This window comes from Vanessa atalanta, chromosome 19, assembly GCF_905147765.1.
Source record: "Vanessa atalanta chromosome 19, ilVanAtal1.2, whole genome shotgun sequence".
NCBI lineage: Eukaryota > Metazoa > Arthropoda > Insecta > Lepidoptera > Nymphalidae > Vanessa > Vanessa atalanta.
In genome coordinates, this window is record NC_061889.1 from 2,547,368 (window position 1) to 2,566,656 (window position 19,289).

The following is a 19,289-nucleotide window of genomic DNA, read 5'->3' on the forward strand; positions in this document are numbered from 1 at the left end:
CTAACAATAAATATAAAAAGATTTTTTTATCAGCGATTGTTAATTGTACCTACCCTTTTGTCTACGACCGTAACAACTAGTAATACTTTCAACGTAAAATATATTTCCCTGTTACAATTAATATATATTCACATTAAAATATAACTCGTTAACATAAAAAGTATTAATCAGAAGACAAAATAAATCACACGAATTACGTAATACGAATGTCGGCTGCGTTTTCTTAATTTTCACGCAAAGACATTAGGTTAGAATGAGAAGGAAATAAAACAAAACGCGAGCTTGCGGTAGCGAAGAAAGAGATAGCGTACACTCAGCGTTGTCACGAACGGAGCGCGCGCGCATCGCTACGCTGAAAGCTCCGATTGTCTTCAGTTTTAGCTCTACTTTCGAGTCGCGCGGACGTATGACCTTCAACGAGATTTCCTGAAAATTTAACTCGATATAGTTTTAGCCTGAACTGAATCGTTTCGAGTAACATTATAGTGTTGTGTTTATATAATATTGTGACCTCAGTTTCTGTGACGATTACTCAGTGACAATTTGTTAAGTTCTGTGTGCGCGGGAACTGTGTTCATTCCCAGAAGCTGGTAAGTCGATTTGTGTTATTTTAAGATATAATTAAATATAGAACGTCTGTGTTTGAAAACATAATTAGTTTCATATTAAATATGATTCAGAATTACCTAGAAATATTCGTAGTAATTGTTAACGGTTCGCTGGTGGTTGAGGAATTCGAAACACATGTGTAAAATTGAATCAGAGGGATGACTAGGAACATGTGCATATTTTTTTTGCTCGTTTTGTAGGTAAAAGTTTTCTATAGAAGATAAGATGACATTTGTTAAACGTCTATAACATTTAATATTAAAATATTGTAGTGTAAGATTTACCTTTGCATATTTTTAAAATATATTTAAAAAAATATAGATAAGGCTTATTGCACAGTACAAGAACATGTAGCTGAAAAGAAATCAACGAATGCCAGTTACGCACTGGCATTTGTTGATTTCAATATACGATGTATTGTATACATTTAATTTAATTTGTTTACGTAATTATTTCGATTTTTTGCTGTTTACTTTCGCTGAAATCTACATTCCGAACCGTTGGTAATTTTATCTTCAATTTAATTTAGATGATTGAAGTTTACTTTCATTTTTGTTTGAAGCTATACGTTATTATAGTCTATTTAATAAAAAAAAATTATAGCGGATCAGATTCAGGCAAGTTAAAATAGCTTTATTTTTATACTACAGTTAATTGTATTAGTTAAACTATTATAATTATTAATCTAATCAAAGATTACTGCGGGATATGCGGGCTTATCTTTAGGTATTCCGAAGCTGGACTAAGAGACAAGATGCCCGAGAGCCTATTAGGAGCCTATAAGATATTACATATAAGATATATTTGATGCGATAAAAAAATTGCTTGCCTATAAATGACCCACTGGCTAAGGCTTCTTTGATGAAGTATGATTGGAGTTTATTCCACGCTGTTAGTAATTCATCGCATGTTTGGTGGTAAAAATTGTCTCCACCTCGACAGCGTAGTGAAATAAGTTTTGATTGTTAAAATTAAAAACTATATTATTATATTTAGGTTACAATCAAAACACCCCATACTACAGATCCGATTTAGTACTACCAGTGTATAAATACTTACCTAAGTTTTTAATTAAATTTGTTTCATAATATTAGGTGAATTAAGTTCATTTTTGGGAAATAGAAGTCTCTTTAAATCTAACCTATATTATAATAAACGTTACAGTCATTGCAGCAAAAGGTAAACGAAGATATAATTACCAAATAATAAAAGTGAATACAATTTACACGCCCAATACGCTAAAATGAAAAAACTTGCAAGCATTATTAAAACAGAGAGGTTTGTTTTTTTTTTTTTTATTCTAGTAAAAGGAAAATATTTCATATTGAATAAAAATAATAATATCTAAAATGTATAAGTAAATAGCGATATATATTTTAATAAATTACAATCAAAATAATAATTAAATATATTAAGTTTATTTACACACATTTGCTCAGACACATTGCGTCTTTTGCATTGTCTTTTGCATGATCTTAGTCTAAAGGACTATTTACTAAATTCCATTCGAGTTTTTATCAATTAGGTTGTTAACAGTAAGATTATCAACTTAAGGTCAGATTCGTCATAACGTCCACTCGGGACATTTTCTTAGCCTTGCTACAGTAGTGCCTTTACAATATCAATTTTATAGCATCGTAACAGTATAAGAGTTTGTATAAATCATCATAACTACTTTATCAACTGCGTCGGTCATTAGCAATGATCAAAGGAATACAGAATACATACAGAAATATCTCCGCTCGAATGAAAAAGCGAAACATTTTTGTAGTTCCGCGTAAATACGACAATAAACCGACTTTGTATGTTTTAACCTAAATACATAATTTAGTGATGGACGAATAGTTTGTATCACATTGAATATTTATCGATTTTATTTGAAGAAATATCGTAAGCTATGTTTGCTCAAGTGCTAAGCTTGGGAGGGGAAAGTCGTGAGGAAATCAATGTATCAGAAAATAAATTGATCGGTTGGAATACTTGTGTAGCGTAATGTATTTTTTTATTATTTTTGTCTAATATGTTTTTGTTGCAGCAATTTTTATGATATCAAAAACTTATCTCAAGTTTTAATAAATTGAGTAGATAAGAAAAAAATTAAATATATATTCTTATTTTTGTATGGTTTGAATTTTTGTAAATAATAACTAAGAAATATTATTTTCATAGATTAATTGTTTGTTTTAACTCTTATTTATTGTATACAATTATTAGTATTTATCTGTTTTGTCTAAAATTCAATTAAATCGGTTGAATTTCCTTCGATTGTAGAAAAAATTTAAGGCTGTTTTTCTTAAGAAAACCTGTAACTTATTCGTTATCAATAAGAACTTATCATAGTTTTTTGTCGTTTAATTTCCTTTAATAAAATGACCTAATATTAAAAACTGTAATTGGCTAACGTTGATTAAGACGGTTGGGAACAATAGAGAAGCTATTTTTTTCGCTAAGGGACTAACCACGTGTTTGGCACACGTTAGATACGAATATAGAACATAATAAACTATGGAGTCTCTTGGCTATTTTTTATAATTTATATTGAGATAGCTTGTCTACTTCATATTAATCTAATCATACACATAATTTGATGCAAGTGCCTAATACTGAAGATATTAAAACACTGTATATTCTATGCACATTTTTTTTTATTTGATTGCGTTGGTAACGCAAGTACATAAATTAAACCTTAGTTTTGCTAGTATAGCTGAAATTAATCAATCATAATATTATTTTCCAAAATTTGTTCTTATATTAAAAAACAAATGCAGTTTTAAAACAATAGTGTAAAATATTTTTAGTAACAATAGTAACTCTACTGATGTCACAGTTCCATTAGCAACAAAAACACATTGTTACCCACGTGTTACTCGTTTGAACGCTGGATGCATGCTAAGGGTTCGGTTCGGCCCAGCCTCTAGCCTTGACTCGCCTTACATAGATACTAATTGTTAAACGATGCCAGACGCTCTACGACTATTTACAAAGGATACAAAAAATCTATAGTACACTACAAAAAAATCAAATGGTTATAATTGAAGAAACTCCACTCATTTCTTATGCATTCGGTTTAATAAAAAAACCTTAGACCAGATCTACGACGTTATTTTGAACGTGATGTTACAAAATTAACGTAAATGACAATTTCAAAAGTAACAATCCTAATTGGATTAGTTTTATCAGGAAAAAAAACGATTGAAAATATTGAGGCGATTAAAATAAAAATAATGGGATGGATAGACGTTATAATTTAAAGGCGGACTTTAAATGTAAAATGTATGACAGATAACTTTTTTTTTTATTTTGTTTAAATTAATGAAAAGGAATATCTTTTTTTATTTTTAATATTCATTTATTATATCAATGGAAAGTACTTCATTTTCGATGATTCCATTTTACTTTTTGTTCTTATTTGAGCAATGTGTTATATGTTAAGGCGGGATGTACGAGTATGATAAGGGTCCTCGACTCTGGCCATGGATCGCCTTACATAGACAGTAATTGTTGTTTTATTAATCAATTCATCATTTAAAGAATAAATAATTCCATTCTCTCTACATAAAATACTTATAAATTGTGTAAAAAATTTAATGTATAAATATAAGAATAATAAAAGCAAAGATTAATTTTTTTTATTAACATTCAATTTGGAAGCGCAAAGGTATCGCGTCGTACAGTCTTAAAACTTACAGGTCCTAATAACTTTATTAATCCGATCGAATATATTAATCAAAATATTATTTGTGAATTCAATCAATAACATACATATATTATGTTTCGGCCTTCAAAAACTGATGGTACTATTTCTGTATGTTTAATTAAAATATTATTTTTCTTATATAATCGAAACTTACGATTTTACGTATGACCTTTAAGCATTAACAGTTACGAATTGTTAAACTTAGTACGATGTTAAAATTTCAACATAAAAATGTCATAAAAGCATACATTGAAATAAAAACAAAAAACTAGACTATAAAGTCGAACATAAAATTTGAAAATAGAATTTAGGTTTTTGATTCATACATTTTAGTTTACTTGACGTACGATAGTAAAAGTTATAATAAATGTGCCAAACCGCTAATAGTCGTTCACAATCGTTGAAGATTTCAAAGCGTATCGCTACCCAGACATGTTTCGTGTTTTGAATATTAGGCGATTCTAATTTGATTCTTTGGAAATAATAATTCATTCATTTGAATAAAATAAAACCATTCCTAAATGTCATTCCATATTTTTTTTTTTTTTTTAAGTTTGTCTTATTACGATTATGCAAAGGCGATGATTCTAAAGAACAACGTTCAGACATTTTATATTCATAAAACAAATAAACGTTGAAAGCTTTTCCGAGGAACAATTTCTCGGTACAAAACATTAAACTAGCTTGCAAATGGTTTATGTATCTGTGTATGTTAACATACATAATAATTGCCGCCATTAAAAAAACTACATTTGGTTATCAAAATATTTTTTAAATCTTTATTTCTGTTATCTTTTATAATTAGCAAATTAACAAAATTTTAAAATGTAACTCATTTAGTAATTTATTTATATAAATTAATTGTATTTGCTTTTTGTTAATTACTTCCAAATAAAATAAAAGAAAGTCTATATATAAGGATTTTTAATTAAAATAAAGTATAAACGATGACAGCTAAAAAAAGAATAATTTAAATTAACTTCATTGTCACCGACATTCTATTTTCGAAATGGTATTCTATGCGGCCAGGACGTTCCATCGCCCTTTGCTAGTACTGAATGACCAACTTATGTGTTTCCGTTGCTCAGTCGAATATTTAATTAAATTGAAACTTATGCCATTTAAATTAAGATACACTGATTATAAATACAGCTACCCAATTAATGTTGACGGCATGTAAGTGACTTTTCGAGCGAACATTGAAGGCGTTATTTTCGCGGGAACTATTTTTGTTCTAAGGAATTAATGATTTATTTATAAGTATGTATGTACTTGTGAGAAAATCGTAGAGAAACTCTAAGAATTCTGGAATGTATGCGGTGATTTATTGTAGAACAATTTAATTTATTTTCTTGTGGCTGACTAGAATATGTGCGGGAAGGCGACGGTAGGTATAATGTTACGATTTAATCTGCCATTTCTTAACTGCTATTAATTTTTTTTTCATCCTGTTGTTATTGTTCTGTTTGTATAGAAGTAGATCTAAGTCTTTGTAGATCTCTTTTCTTTGGGCTTCTGTATTTGCGATACATCTTCATTTACGATGATTAATGGCAGAATGAACAAGACATAAATTCATTCTTTTGAACGGCGCTTGTACAGTGGACATTGAGAATAGAAATAATTTTTTGAAACATATCATGAAGTCATATTATTTTGAAAATCGAACCCATTCGAAAATATTTTGTATTTTAACGATTTACGTTTTTTAATTTTATATATATGTTTCTCGCTTAGATTTTTATTATAATATTTGAATATCTTTAGTGTAAAATCCCGTTGTTATTATTTCGCCTTGATTTTTTTCACTGAAATAAATAACCTCATCTCATTAACATTGACTTTTTACGTATTCTTTTGAGAATATTAAATAAAGTAACTGATTCATAAACAAACATATTTTATAATGTAACTTTAATATATAGAGGGAGGACGTTTCCGAGTAAAATTACGTATCATGATGTTAGATGTCATGTATTTAAAAATTAATGTGCTTCCATGCTGTAGGTATTTTTTAGAAGTGATACTTCGGTAAGTTCAATAAAAATAAAATTTCTTGTCCGGCTTTAATTTCTGCTTTTTTATATGTAATCTTTCAAATTGAAATCTTTCTGCCGCGAAGTTTTACTTCTGTCATGTGTGACATTTTTATGCTGAATAGTTACAAATAAAAACGACTTGTTGGATGAGTAGGTAGTTATCCGTATAAAGGTCCTGGATCTAGATCCTGGTGGTAAGTCTCAGGTCGGATCAATATAAATACGTTGAGTTATAAATTCAAAAATGGAACACTTCTGCGCCTCGAAAACACGTAAAGCTGATTTTCATCATTCTCGAGTCAAATTGCCATCCCATCGGCTAGAGAAAGGAGATAGAAAATACAGCTGCACTCACGCACACCCTTGCATACCAAATCACAGATCAACCGTCATGGCGGCAATTTCAAATATAATAATTATTGTTATTAAATATGCAAAAAGACGATTTAATCATATAACATTTCTCATTCCCACGTTTTAATCGTGATAAATACTTATCCCCAATACAAGTTCAATGAGTTTCCTTGAATATTAATGCAATCATATCATTGTGGACTTGTCTATTTCGTATGTGTAATATATACTATATATTATATTCTGTATACGTATGGTACATGTATTGCATAATAAATTAGAAATTATGATTATTTTAAACTCCATACTTGTATTCAAACGTCATCCGATACGAGTGATTCTTCCTTATTATTTATCTGTCGGACACGTTTCGGATTCTTTTTTATCTGTACAATAACATGTAGTACCTATGTATCTGTCAAATATTGTCAAATTAGTAAATGTTGTTATGCGATTTTGATATCTATGCTTTGAACAGAAGGATAAAATTCCTTTAAATGTAATATGGTTGGTTTCTATTAGTGATGGATACGGTTATTGGTATATACAATTTTATTCTGACATTTGTATGCAAAGTTGCACATTATATATATGACATAATAGGATAGGAATATACAGGTACGAGTTGTTTTCAAATAAGAATCATAATAATTATCTTGAATGTCTTGGTTTTGATAAAATCTAGTTAAATTTCAATTGAAGAATGTCTATAGAAAAATTTTGGTGTCAACATGATTGGTTCGGAATACAGATTTTATCGTTCAAACACAAAAGATTCTCATTTATATTTGATTTTTTATCGAGAACAGATAACATTTAGTATTTTTAAGTTAATTATCATGTAATAATTTTGTTTTTCAACAAACTACATTTACGATAACTTACGAATCCAACGATTCCAAATTTTTACTCGACCAAAAGTTTTTATTTAACGACAAATTAAAACGAAAGTATTATTATATTTAAAAAAAAATCAAATTTTAAAAAAGATTCAACAAAAATTTAAAAACCGTCCCTTTATTGAATTTGTTTTTTTGTTGTTACAGTCTGATTTAATGACTGTTTAAACGATTCAGATCGTTTAAGTTGCCAAATAGATAACATCTCTAATAGTTGTTATTACTAATAGTCCTTAATGTCGATACCGGTAAGTTCCTCGACGTGCTCTTTCAGGCACGCTGGCTATTAAATTGTCAATATTCAGCTTTGCCTTAGAGCTGGTTCACACTATCACACCAGTGGTTTTGTCGTTGCTGTTCTGTCGGACGATGACTCCTGCTATTAATCATACAATATTATCGATAGTTCTTGGTACAAACCTAATACTAAAAATATCTAATGCGTCAGTTAAATCGTGGATTGTCTGGTAAATATAATTTAATAGATTTATCGGATGTCACTGATGTGAATAGTTATATTGAAGTAACCATGTCTATTTATTGATTTGTTAGCACGTTGTGTCGGATCGATAATGTGAACGAGGCCTCAGACTCCGACCGGCTTTAGCCAACCGACCGAAATAAGTCAGCTTTAGTTAATTAAATATGGGCTTTAGTTGAGTATCGGTTTACGGTTCAGTGCTAACCTAAACTAAGTTAGTAATCTGGTCTGCGTATATCCTATAATATATGTGAGGATATATTTAATTACATTCAACTACAGCTTGTCTAATTATATAATATATAAGTTTATTTCATTTTAGATTAAATTAGCAGTTCGTTTTTGAAGATATTTATTGAAACCACCTTCATTTTCGTAGAGAAAAAGAATTCGTAACTCACACGTGAAATTTTGAAAACTGATTTACGTGATACGGACTATTGATTCATATAGTTAATGTTACATATCACTTTATGAAGATTATGATATTTCACAATCGTGTTCGGTGGTGAGTTTCGAATTTGTTCAATCATTTTTATAACACTATTATGAATATATTGATAAGACACTGCAACTACTATATTTCCTTACTTAGGGTTACTTTTATGTAATCCTGTTAAGCCTGTCTGGTTCTTCTACCTGTAGAAATAAGGATCAAATTGCCATGTACATATTGGTCTATCGGCTTTGTTAAAGATCAATGTTTAAGGTCAAGATAGTTCAACGATATCCGCCAATATATCATCGCTTCCTCTACACGATAGGATATTATCTTTGTTTGTGTCATAGTATTTGATTGACGTTAGTGTATCCTTACGACTGTTTTAGACACAAACACAGCCTGCAATAATAACAGCTGTTTTTATTTAGTGATTATAAATGTGCTACTAGCAAATGCATTTAAAATAAATTTGAAAGTAGTCAAAACTCTTTTGACTGTATGTGAAAAATAAATTACATGTAAAAAAAGGCGCGTGTATTTATGTACAGTTCTATTGCTTCTGTTTGAGTAATTAAAAAGGGTTTTTAATTGCATGCAAATTAATAATAATAATTAAATAATGATAATCATTATGATAGACGTAATTTTTTTACAAATACTATTAGTACTCACTCAAAAATTTAATAAGATAAAGTGTGAAGTTATCTATTTCGAGCGACTTGATATTAATTCGCAGCTTAGCGAGGAAATTCAGCGCGTCGACGTCACCATATCAGCATCATAAAAGATCACTCTGATCATTTTTTCAAAACGCGCCAAGAGAAGTATAACTTCAAACATATGCAACCTTTTTTACATTTTTTAGTCGTTTTTAATGAAGATGTTATCCTGGCTGGTTTCGGTCGACCATACATAAAGGAGACTGATCTGCGCAAGAGATAGTGGTGTTCAAAGTGCACCAACACAATACTACTTACCTATTCTCTCATAGTCCAAAGGAACGATAATTCGACACGCAGATAGACGAGAGGTACATGCGTTACAAGGCACAGGAACACAGCCATCATCAAAATCAAAATGACAGAGCATTGAGACTCTTCGGCGTTTTAGATATAAAAAACCACAAATCTGCAATATTGATCATTGTTATAACATGATTAGTCTAAGCCGATTTTTGTCCCAGTGATTATGGGGCGATAGATATAAAAAAAATCAATTATGGTCTCATTTTGAAGAGCTCGAATCGTTTTCCTAAATTGTTACTAATTAATAAATAAATTATTTTGAATAAAATTACTGGCCGGTTGGAGAGCAACGCTATTAATGTTCAAGAAAAACGTAAACAAAATTAAAGTAAATTGTTTTCGACAAACTCCAATTCTAACTGAACTAATGTATCCTATTTGATATAAGAAATTTTATTTAATAGAGGTATCATCACATTGGCGCCAAATTTAGACGAGTGACTTGCAGTTTACAATGAAATGAAATCAAAACAAAACCTGTCATAGGTTTTAAAAAAAAACTTCGCGAAGTTTCGCGGGACACCTACTAGTTGCTATAATTCGTCTACGATTCGTATACAATCTATTTAATTCAAAACAGTTTTGAAATCTATAACTTTATATGTACCATAATTACTTGATTCTAAATGGATGGAATTCATTGTTATTCCATTAAAATATTTTACCAAAGTAATGTGCTCTAAAAGCATCAATATCGTTCATCTATAATAATAATACACACGTAATTTCTATTTCCTCTTTAGAAAGCATTCCATGGTCGTCAAATAGGATGACCACAGACTAATTTCGGTTACCCATTACCGACATGACTTCTAATGACGACCACAGATAATTTAAAGGCTTTTGTGTTTTGAACAAGAGAGCCGAAGAGGATTTCCGACAAAGTGGTACGACGCGTGTTTTAAATGTTTTTAACGCACTTTGACATAACTAATGTAACGTATCCTATTTCAAATTGTTTAATTGTTATATGACATCATATTTTATTATTATTTTTGTCAATTTATTTGTTTAGGTTATATTATAGTGAACAAATATACTTATAGTTAATTTGAACACTTCAGACCAAGACTATTTTTTTATGCATAGTGCGAGTCGGACTCGCGCACGAAAGTTTCCGTACCATTACCTATAAAAACGACCAAATAAATAATGTCGGTTGTAGGGAGGTAGGTAGGAGGGAGTCCTATAAATTAATTATTACACGTTAAATATTTATTTGATTATTTTTTTTTAGTATTTATTGTTCAAACGGCAACAGAAATACATCATATATTTTTATTGTGGATATTTCAACTGTCTAACTATGACGGTTCAGACCGACAACAGGCGGAGGGAGAGCGGAGTCTTAGTAATAGGGTACCGTTTTACCATTTGGCTACGGAACCCTAATAACGAGATAAAATGTAATGTAATAATGTAAATGTATAAATCCGTCAATGACGCTTACTTTCAACAAGATCATAGTAAGGATGACTTATATAATATTTGAATTAATTAATATACAAAATAAGGTCACTAGAATTGATATTAATTCAAAACAAACGATACCCGTACCAAATCAAAACAAACACACGGTAATTCAATAAAACAAAAACGGTCAGTGATTGCTTCAAATCACATGAGTGGAGCATTATCTTCGATTGTCCAACGACGATAAATATTACGAAGAACCGAACGACACAGACGAAATACACCATGGAATTATATATCTTGATCTTTTATAATAAGGCTGGTTATTGCGTGGGACGGGAACGCTAGCTTTGCCCAATTATTTCAATGGAAATTGTGTCTTATGCTTTCGAGTTAGAGTTTGTATTTGAATGCTCTTGTATACGATAAAGTGTCGTTAACGTTCCGATTTACGCATGAGACGCAATAAATCTCAATTAATGCCGTCGACAGGCCTGTATTGTCTTACAAAGAGATTTGGATATAATTTCTTTTAGTCGTGCGAACTTACCTCCATTCATTAAGTGACTTTATTTTATTAATCAGTAAAATAAAACATAATTTATTTTTAATTAGAACGATTTATTATAGTCTTTTCTAACTTATTTTTTATTTCAGAGATTATTCACTATTTTTTGTTTACATTTGTAATTTGTCTCTTGTTGTGACTAATATTACAGTTACAACTTGTATATCCCACTGCTGGGCTAAGTCCTCTCCCTGTGGAAAGTGGGCCCAATGCGGTTTGGTAGATTCACATGTGCGAGAATTTCATTGAAATTCAAGCATGAGAGGAAATATGAATAAAAATTAAGCACATTAAAATTCAGTGGTGCTTGCCTGTGTTTAAGCTCACAAGCATCGGTCGAGATGCATGCGTTCTAACCACTGGGCCAACTCGGCTTATCAAGTATACTAACTTAACTAGGAAAATAATATGTATTATTTATATACAGATAGTACAAAAAATTCGAGATCTCAGTAAACTCCCAAAAAAAAAAAATACATTTATAAAATACACAAACATTTATAAAACATAGTTCTTTTCAAAAATTAATATGTTCGTTTAAATACACACACAAACATCATATATATGAAATATTTATATATTTCTAAAATGAATTTCCTTCATAAATCCGTCATACAAAATGCATTGTAATTCAAAACCAAGCTCAAATGTTATATCAATCGTCAACGGTCATTCTCATCCAATTTGCAAGCAAATAACTCATTGATTATCAATTCGCTTTTATCATTTATTGACCGAATGCGTCCATTGTCCAACGTTACTTTAATATATAAAGATTATTTTACAGTACAATGAACGTCCAATTGAAAAAAGTATTTCTTTTTTTATTGTAGACGAGCAATGAATTTAAAACATTTAAATTTTAACTTATGTTTTTACAGTCGACGATAATATGCACTTTGTGGTATTTTGAAAATACATATGGCAAATAAAGAAACTGTGGAATGTTGCAAACGATCAATGAATTAAGTACAATGCATTTTGCGATAAAATACCGTGTTTAAAAATCATTTTTGAGTACATTGAACGCGTAAACGACATACATAATGGGATTGTAAATTACAAACGGGTAATGTATTGTACACGATGGCTTGTTTACGATTATGTGCATGTAAAGATGCTATTGTATGCTGTGAGTGATTTATTTACATGTATTATGTAAAATGCACGTGGATGCAATTGATTATAAATATTGTCGGCACGTGTCTGTTTTTTTTTTAAACGTGAACTTAGATTATTGTATATTGAAATTGTGAAGTATAAAGGTCAGATGCCAATCGCATTAATAACAAAAACTGGGTTCCGTATTTTTTTTTTGTTTAGTTTTGTGAATTTGTAATAATGAGTATTACTTAATTTCTCGGTGGTACGACTTTGTGCTCGTCTTGGTACGTATCAATTATTCTAACGCTAAATGGCAATATTTTTTATTGCTGTTTTCCGGTTTCATGTTTTATTGAACCAGTGTTATACAGGCTTAAGGGATAAAACATCCTAACTTGGATGGTTCTCAGTTCATTTACGTTACGTTAATTAGAGTGATTGTTATGGATACTGTATTTCTAAATTTAACACTAAAAACAAATAATTATATTTAATTGAATTTTTTTTTTTTTTTTTATTAAATCTCTACTCATATTTTTAGTTCAATAAGAAGCTTGTATATTATGTATATAACTTCTACTATGAATAATAAGCACCGTGAACACCGTGGCTTCCATATAATATTTAATACAGTACATAGAGAAAGAAGTCCACATAACTGATACGCGTCAAGTACACTCGGATATGATAATGGCGAACGTATACGTAATAGAATATTCAAATTTTACCTATTTACTGTTGAGCACATCCCGATTAATATTTCTCCACGTCCATCAGAAATTGTCCCTGCTTCCTTGTACGTGCGATGCATTTTACTAGTAATGCGCTGTCCTTTTCTCGCTTACGACAGTGGAGACGTTAGCGAGTGAGACGGAAAGACGTCTAGCAGCAGTCGATCATCTTTATTCGTGATGGCCAGTGGTATATTATCGAAGCTTCCGGTTCTGTTAAGTCATTGACTCAAGAAATACTGAATATTGGCTTTTGTAGGTCCATGGTGTTATAATTTTATGTTCTATATGGATTCTATGTAAATATAAAGGTTGTTTTATATGGAAATATTATAACTGGGAGTAATACTTTTATAGGGTTGTAAACATAAAAAATATTTTTACATATAAATTTGTTAGAAGTCTGAAGAGACACCCATCTCCAAAATTGATGTCACAAGTCTTACATGTTTGATCCCTTACTTATAGTCAATGAAACAAAAAAAAAAGAATTATTAAATTTAATTTTAAAAACTTTATCGAACAAGTTTGTTTGTCTTTAAATGAATGAATATTAAAATTTAACAGCTTATTGTAGGCGCTATAAAAAAATCTTAAGGCTTTTTTGTGATATACAAGTATGTGTTACTGAATAACGCATTTGTTATTAATACACGTCTATCTTATCTTATTATATAGATTATTTAAAATTTAAGAGAGAAATGTAACTGAAGTTATACGCCGCCTCCATAGAAAACGCCCATAAAAGAACATCCAAGACAACCCAGCTAATATCGCATTTACACGCAAGAGTATTGCGCTAAATACACTCAATATTAAAATAAAGAAAAAAAAACGCCTTACATGAATTACAATATGAAATAAAAAAAGAGGTTTTATTAAGAAGTTTTATTAATTCTTTAACATTCTCAATTATGTACTGGCCAATATAAGTTGGTATTTTAGAAAAGATTAAATTAACATTATGTCTGTTATATTGTCATTACTTATTTTAGCTCTAGGATGTGACAACAGCTCGCGTGAAAGAAATATTAATTTTATTTATACCTTATGCGCATACGCCGTTAACGTACCCGTTAATACGGTTCATTGTTGCATTATTAATTGTATTATTTAATTAAGGCTCTGTTATATACAATTTAATTATGAATCTTTTCTTTAAAGGCATTTCATCCTTAAACATAGCCCCTGTTCATTCCACCTACCCAGACAAAGCCTTATAGACAAGAACATTTGTTCTTTTTCTTACATTATAGCCAATTTAATAATTAAAGTTGTTTCAAATTAATGTTTTTTAACGATTTTAAGGATGAGTAAATCAAGCCTGTGTCCTTGAACAATTAATCAAGCAATATTACAGATCTTTTCAAAAGACGATTTTCTAAAATATATTCGATGGATTTGTTTGATACAAAAATAAAAATATAAACATGTTGTAAATAATTCAAAGTTGCTCGTAAGAATTTCTTTGAATAAAGATTTATTTTGTTATTCCAAAATCTGCAAACATAATAAGCCTTATAACGTTGCCCACACCATTGTAAACCCACATTATTCAAAGCGGATCACGTAAATTTCAAGAATAAGCTATTATCTATGAATACAAATACATTTCGACCCCACAGATGATACAATTGTACGAATAGTGATAACTTTCACTCGATAAATGATCACTACTTGTGAATTCGGAGCGCTATTCTGTAAACCGTTCGATTAACACGAAAGAATTCTGTCACGACGCTGAATAAGAATTTGTAACGATCGAAAAGAATGCTAATGGTGGTCTTCGTGTTTATACGCTGACGTTTACGTTTCGAAAGCGTTCGATATTCAAATTTTGTTTTTTTATCTAATATATTTTTATTTAATATTGTTTAATTATCACTTAAGTAATTGTAGGCCCTTTGTAGTTTTTTTAAGAATAAGAAGGAATAAACTAATAAACAGTGATTCCTAGTTATAAACCTTGTCGTATTTTGCTAACTTTCCCAGTTTCCTGTCGACCATTTAAAAAAAAAGGTGTTATCGGTGTCATCTTATAAATTGCTTACAATGAGGTGTGAACATCGCACCCTCCATTGTGCAAGGAGATAGTATCACCATTTATTATCATGCGTTACGACGCGTCTCCGATATATGCGAGATGAATCCAGAATAAGGACGCTCTTCTAAGAACCGCTTTGTTTGGTAAAAAATTTGTCGATACGCGTAAAGTATTCTGTATTTGAGAGACGAGGGTCGAATTACTAATATGTTAGTTTTTTGTTAAATTTGAAGGACGAATTTTAATGTCCTTTTAAAAAGAACTTGCATATTTAATAGTCGTAATGTTTTTAGAGTCATATTTCCTCAAACTTTTTATTTATTTATAAGTATGTACATAAAAATTACTCTTGTTACTTCAATAGTTTACAATGAGTGGCTGAAACTGTGTAGTGCAAGTATTTATTTTATACATTATAAACTAAAACCTTCTTCGAAACGGCCTGCTTTTATAAGTTATAAGCTAGTATAAGTTTTGATTTATAAAACATATACGTATAATAGTTTATTCAGTTAGACATAAGAATAACATCTCATTATTAGTGTGGACGAAAGACTTCTTAGACATTGGCGCTCTAAGAAATATTAACCATTCCTTACATCGTCAATGCGCCATCAATCTTGAGAACTAAGACGTTGTCCCTTGTGCCTGTAGTTACACAGACTCACTCAACCTTCGATTCGGGACACAAGATTCCCACGTATTACTGGCTTTCGGTTCAATATCTAATAAGTGGGTGGTACCATAATTCTATAACAGATTGCTGTTTAGCAATAAAACTACATTTTTGCGGTTGGTATATTTGTATTGTATTGTAAAGAGAAATCTTGAGGAAAAATGGAGAGATCAACTACAAATTTATGAACTCTCAAACAAGATTGTAAAAACCGTAATCAGTCAATGTTTCGTTTAAAAATAAACACGTAACAACTTCAAGTGTTCTCTTGTTAACTAATCCAGGCTGTGATGATGGCCCACATCGCCCCTATTGTTTAGACAATCCTATTAACCTAACCTATTTTAAATTACCGGATATTTGATCTTCAGGTGATCTACTTTTTAAAATATATTATCTAGCCTGATATTATAAATGCGAATATAACTCTGTCTATCACGCTTTCTGAATTTGATGAAATTTGGTATGAAGCAAACTTGAATCTTAACAAAGGACATTGGTTATTTTTTTATAATAAAAACCTACGAAAGAAACCAGGCCCTTTTTACACATGGACGAAGCTGCATGTGAATTCTAGTACTGTATACATCATAACAGCTTTTGCGATTATTTTTAATAAGCTGCAAGGACTTGTATGATTTTTAAGTTCCACTTGCAATGAGATCACTTAAGATCTTTTTTTAATTGCGCAAATGTTTTTAATAGAAACAGACCGTAATTGTTTCACTACTTTGCAAAGTCGGGTTATCCTGTTAAGGAGAAGATTTGAAACTCAATCTAAAATCATTATTTTTTTTTTTAAAAAACTAAAGGAGGTTGATTTCAAAATAATATAGTCAGTGTGAATACATTTGAATCCACATAGTAAATAGTGACATTGTCCGAAACAATAAAAATATTACTAAATAAATAACAAAGTCTTAAAATTGAGTCATAACTTATAATTGTTTTTATAATCAAGCATATTAACGAATCGCTTTAATTTGATAACGAATAAATATTATTGAAATTATTTTAATGACAATGATATATTTGTTTTGATACAACACGGATTAACGGACGGACGGATTGAAGGAGAAATATACAAAGAATAAATGTTGTCACTTTGCTTAAAATTGCTCAGAGGGTGAACGAATGATAAAGTATGTGACGTTTTTTTGCACTGTTCGATATATTGTTATCTATTAATTGCCGATAATTGGGTTACTTACTCAAATAAAATATAGATTTATATGTGTTGTAACCTAAATCATGTTTCGTAGTATAAGAAAGTATCGAAGCTGCATTTTAAAGAACTGATTGATGTATTTTATCTTGAAACGTATAAACATAGGTAAACGAAAGTAGTGTTCGTGGGGTAGTAAAATATTCTTTCCGACTGAATCCCTCTGATGTCTAGCAATAAAACCAAACTTCTTTGGGGATATCCGTTGGATGTTTATTTTTGTATAACCGATGGATTCGTTTTTTTTTTTTTTTTAATTTATGTTTCTTTTAAGTGAGCTCTGATAAGTATGAACTTTGTTAGAAGTGGAATGTGCTTGCGCTTCACTTGTATATGTTAACTTTGATGTAATATATTTGTGGTTTAATTATTAATATGCGCTATGACTTTAACTTGTATTAGATATGAAGTATTTTAGATTAGATTAAGATTAGCTTAACATAAGAATTAATAACATTGAGTGATAAGAGAATTAAAAATAGTTACTGTATTGACCATGTGGAATGGTGGCAAGAATGCTAGCAGCATTTACCCGTTGAATCGCAATTCCGATCCTCTGGGCTAAAATGAACCAACCCTCATGTCACCAGTGGAGGCAATAAGGCGAGGTGTTATAATTTTGATGAAGCTTTTTGACGATATATATAAATATATATATATGACGTTGGAAAAATTAAAATAAAGTTAATCAATCTTACTTTGTCACGTGCAAATTTAAGTCTTAATATTTATTATTGTTATCGTTTGTATAACATGTACCTGAAATTCACGCGTGTCCCTTCATATTCAATTTTAAGAGGGTGACACTGCGTGAGGCAAAGGACTTCTACTTATATATAAAGATTACATATTTACTTACATTATATTATATTTACCTTTCCATTTCTCGAAACGCGCTTTATCTTCTGGTTTTATATCTATAAATTTAGTAGCTTTTTAGATTTGAAGTGTTATTTCTCTAAAAAATTTTGTTATAATTCTGAAACGTTTGGTAAGACCGTGTAGTTTATATAAACAAAGTGATTTTCTTGTTCGAAGCAATTTTCTTTCTAAATATAAAGATGACGATATTATTTGGATCCGAACGGTTTCCTCGGAATTACAGTTTTATAAAAGCCCAGCGGTGAAACGTATGAGTAATAAATACAATTACCAGACAAACGATAAAAAGCATATCTATAATACATACATATAATATTTAAAAACATATAAAGATACAGTCAAGTCAGTATATACCTACATATATGTATGTATCATATTAGATAACTATAGATAATCTCGAGGAAATTTTGACATTTACGTACTTAAAGATTTTGAATTTTATGGCCTACGTCTTATGTCTACGCGCTTTAAATGTTGTGTTTTAACAATTTCTTATGGTCATTGCGCCGCCATCTACGCGTCTAAGATTATTCCTTGAAAACATACATATCCTAAATTCTGATTTGAAACAGATATATCCTAAATTCTTATCGTGGTAACGCATCGAATGATAATGTAATTGGGAGTTATTGTTTGACATCAGGTGTACACAACAATCAACCCTATGCCAAGTGGATAAAACAGGATGAAATGTAAAAACATATAAAGTTATTTGACTATTCATCGATAAAGCCTTTAACCTCTAGAATAATGTAATTAGATCAACATACAATTTTAATACAACACCACAATTTTTCATATAGTTTTTTTAACGATTATATGATTATATTTTTTTGAATTTGATTTGAGGTGGATGGTGTGTGCCCCTTAGCTGCATAGTGTGTACCGAGCTTTATCGGCCAGAAATAATACCGCGTCATCTAATTGAAGCGAACATTTAGCGCTGCGTTCCGCTCGATTTTTTATAACATTAAAATATTTATTTGAACATTTATCTTCTTAACTAGAGTATTTCAATTGCGATGGAAATTACGTTTCAGACGAACTCACTCGCTATTACTATAAATTTAAGATCGTTTATCACGTGGCTCAGTTATTCT

At 30.2% G+C, this 19,289-nt stretch overlaps 1 protein-coding gene across 3 annotated transcripts in view; it reads left to right on the forward strand.

Moving 5' to 3' along the window:
• Positions 1-374: 374 nt before the first annotated feature.
• The window catches only part of LOC125071404 (fibroblast growth factor receptor homolog 1-like), a 70,203-nt gene continuing 51,288 nt past the window's right edge, over positions 375-19,289 (forward strand). For all 3 annotated transcript variants that reach the window (XM_047681634.1, XM_047681633.1, XM_047681632.1), the window contains exon 1: positions 375-590. The gene's annotated coding sequence lies outside the window, so the exon portion shown is untranslated. The remainder of the gene's footprint in view (positions 591-19,289) is intronic.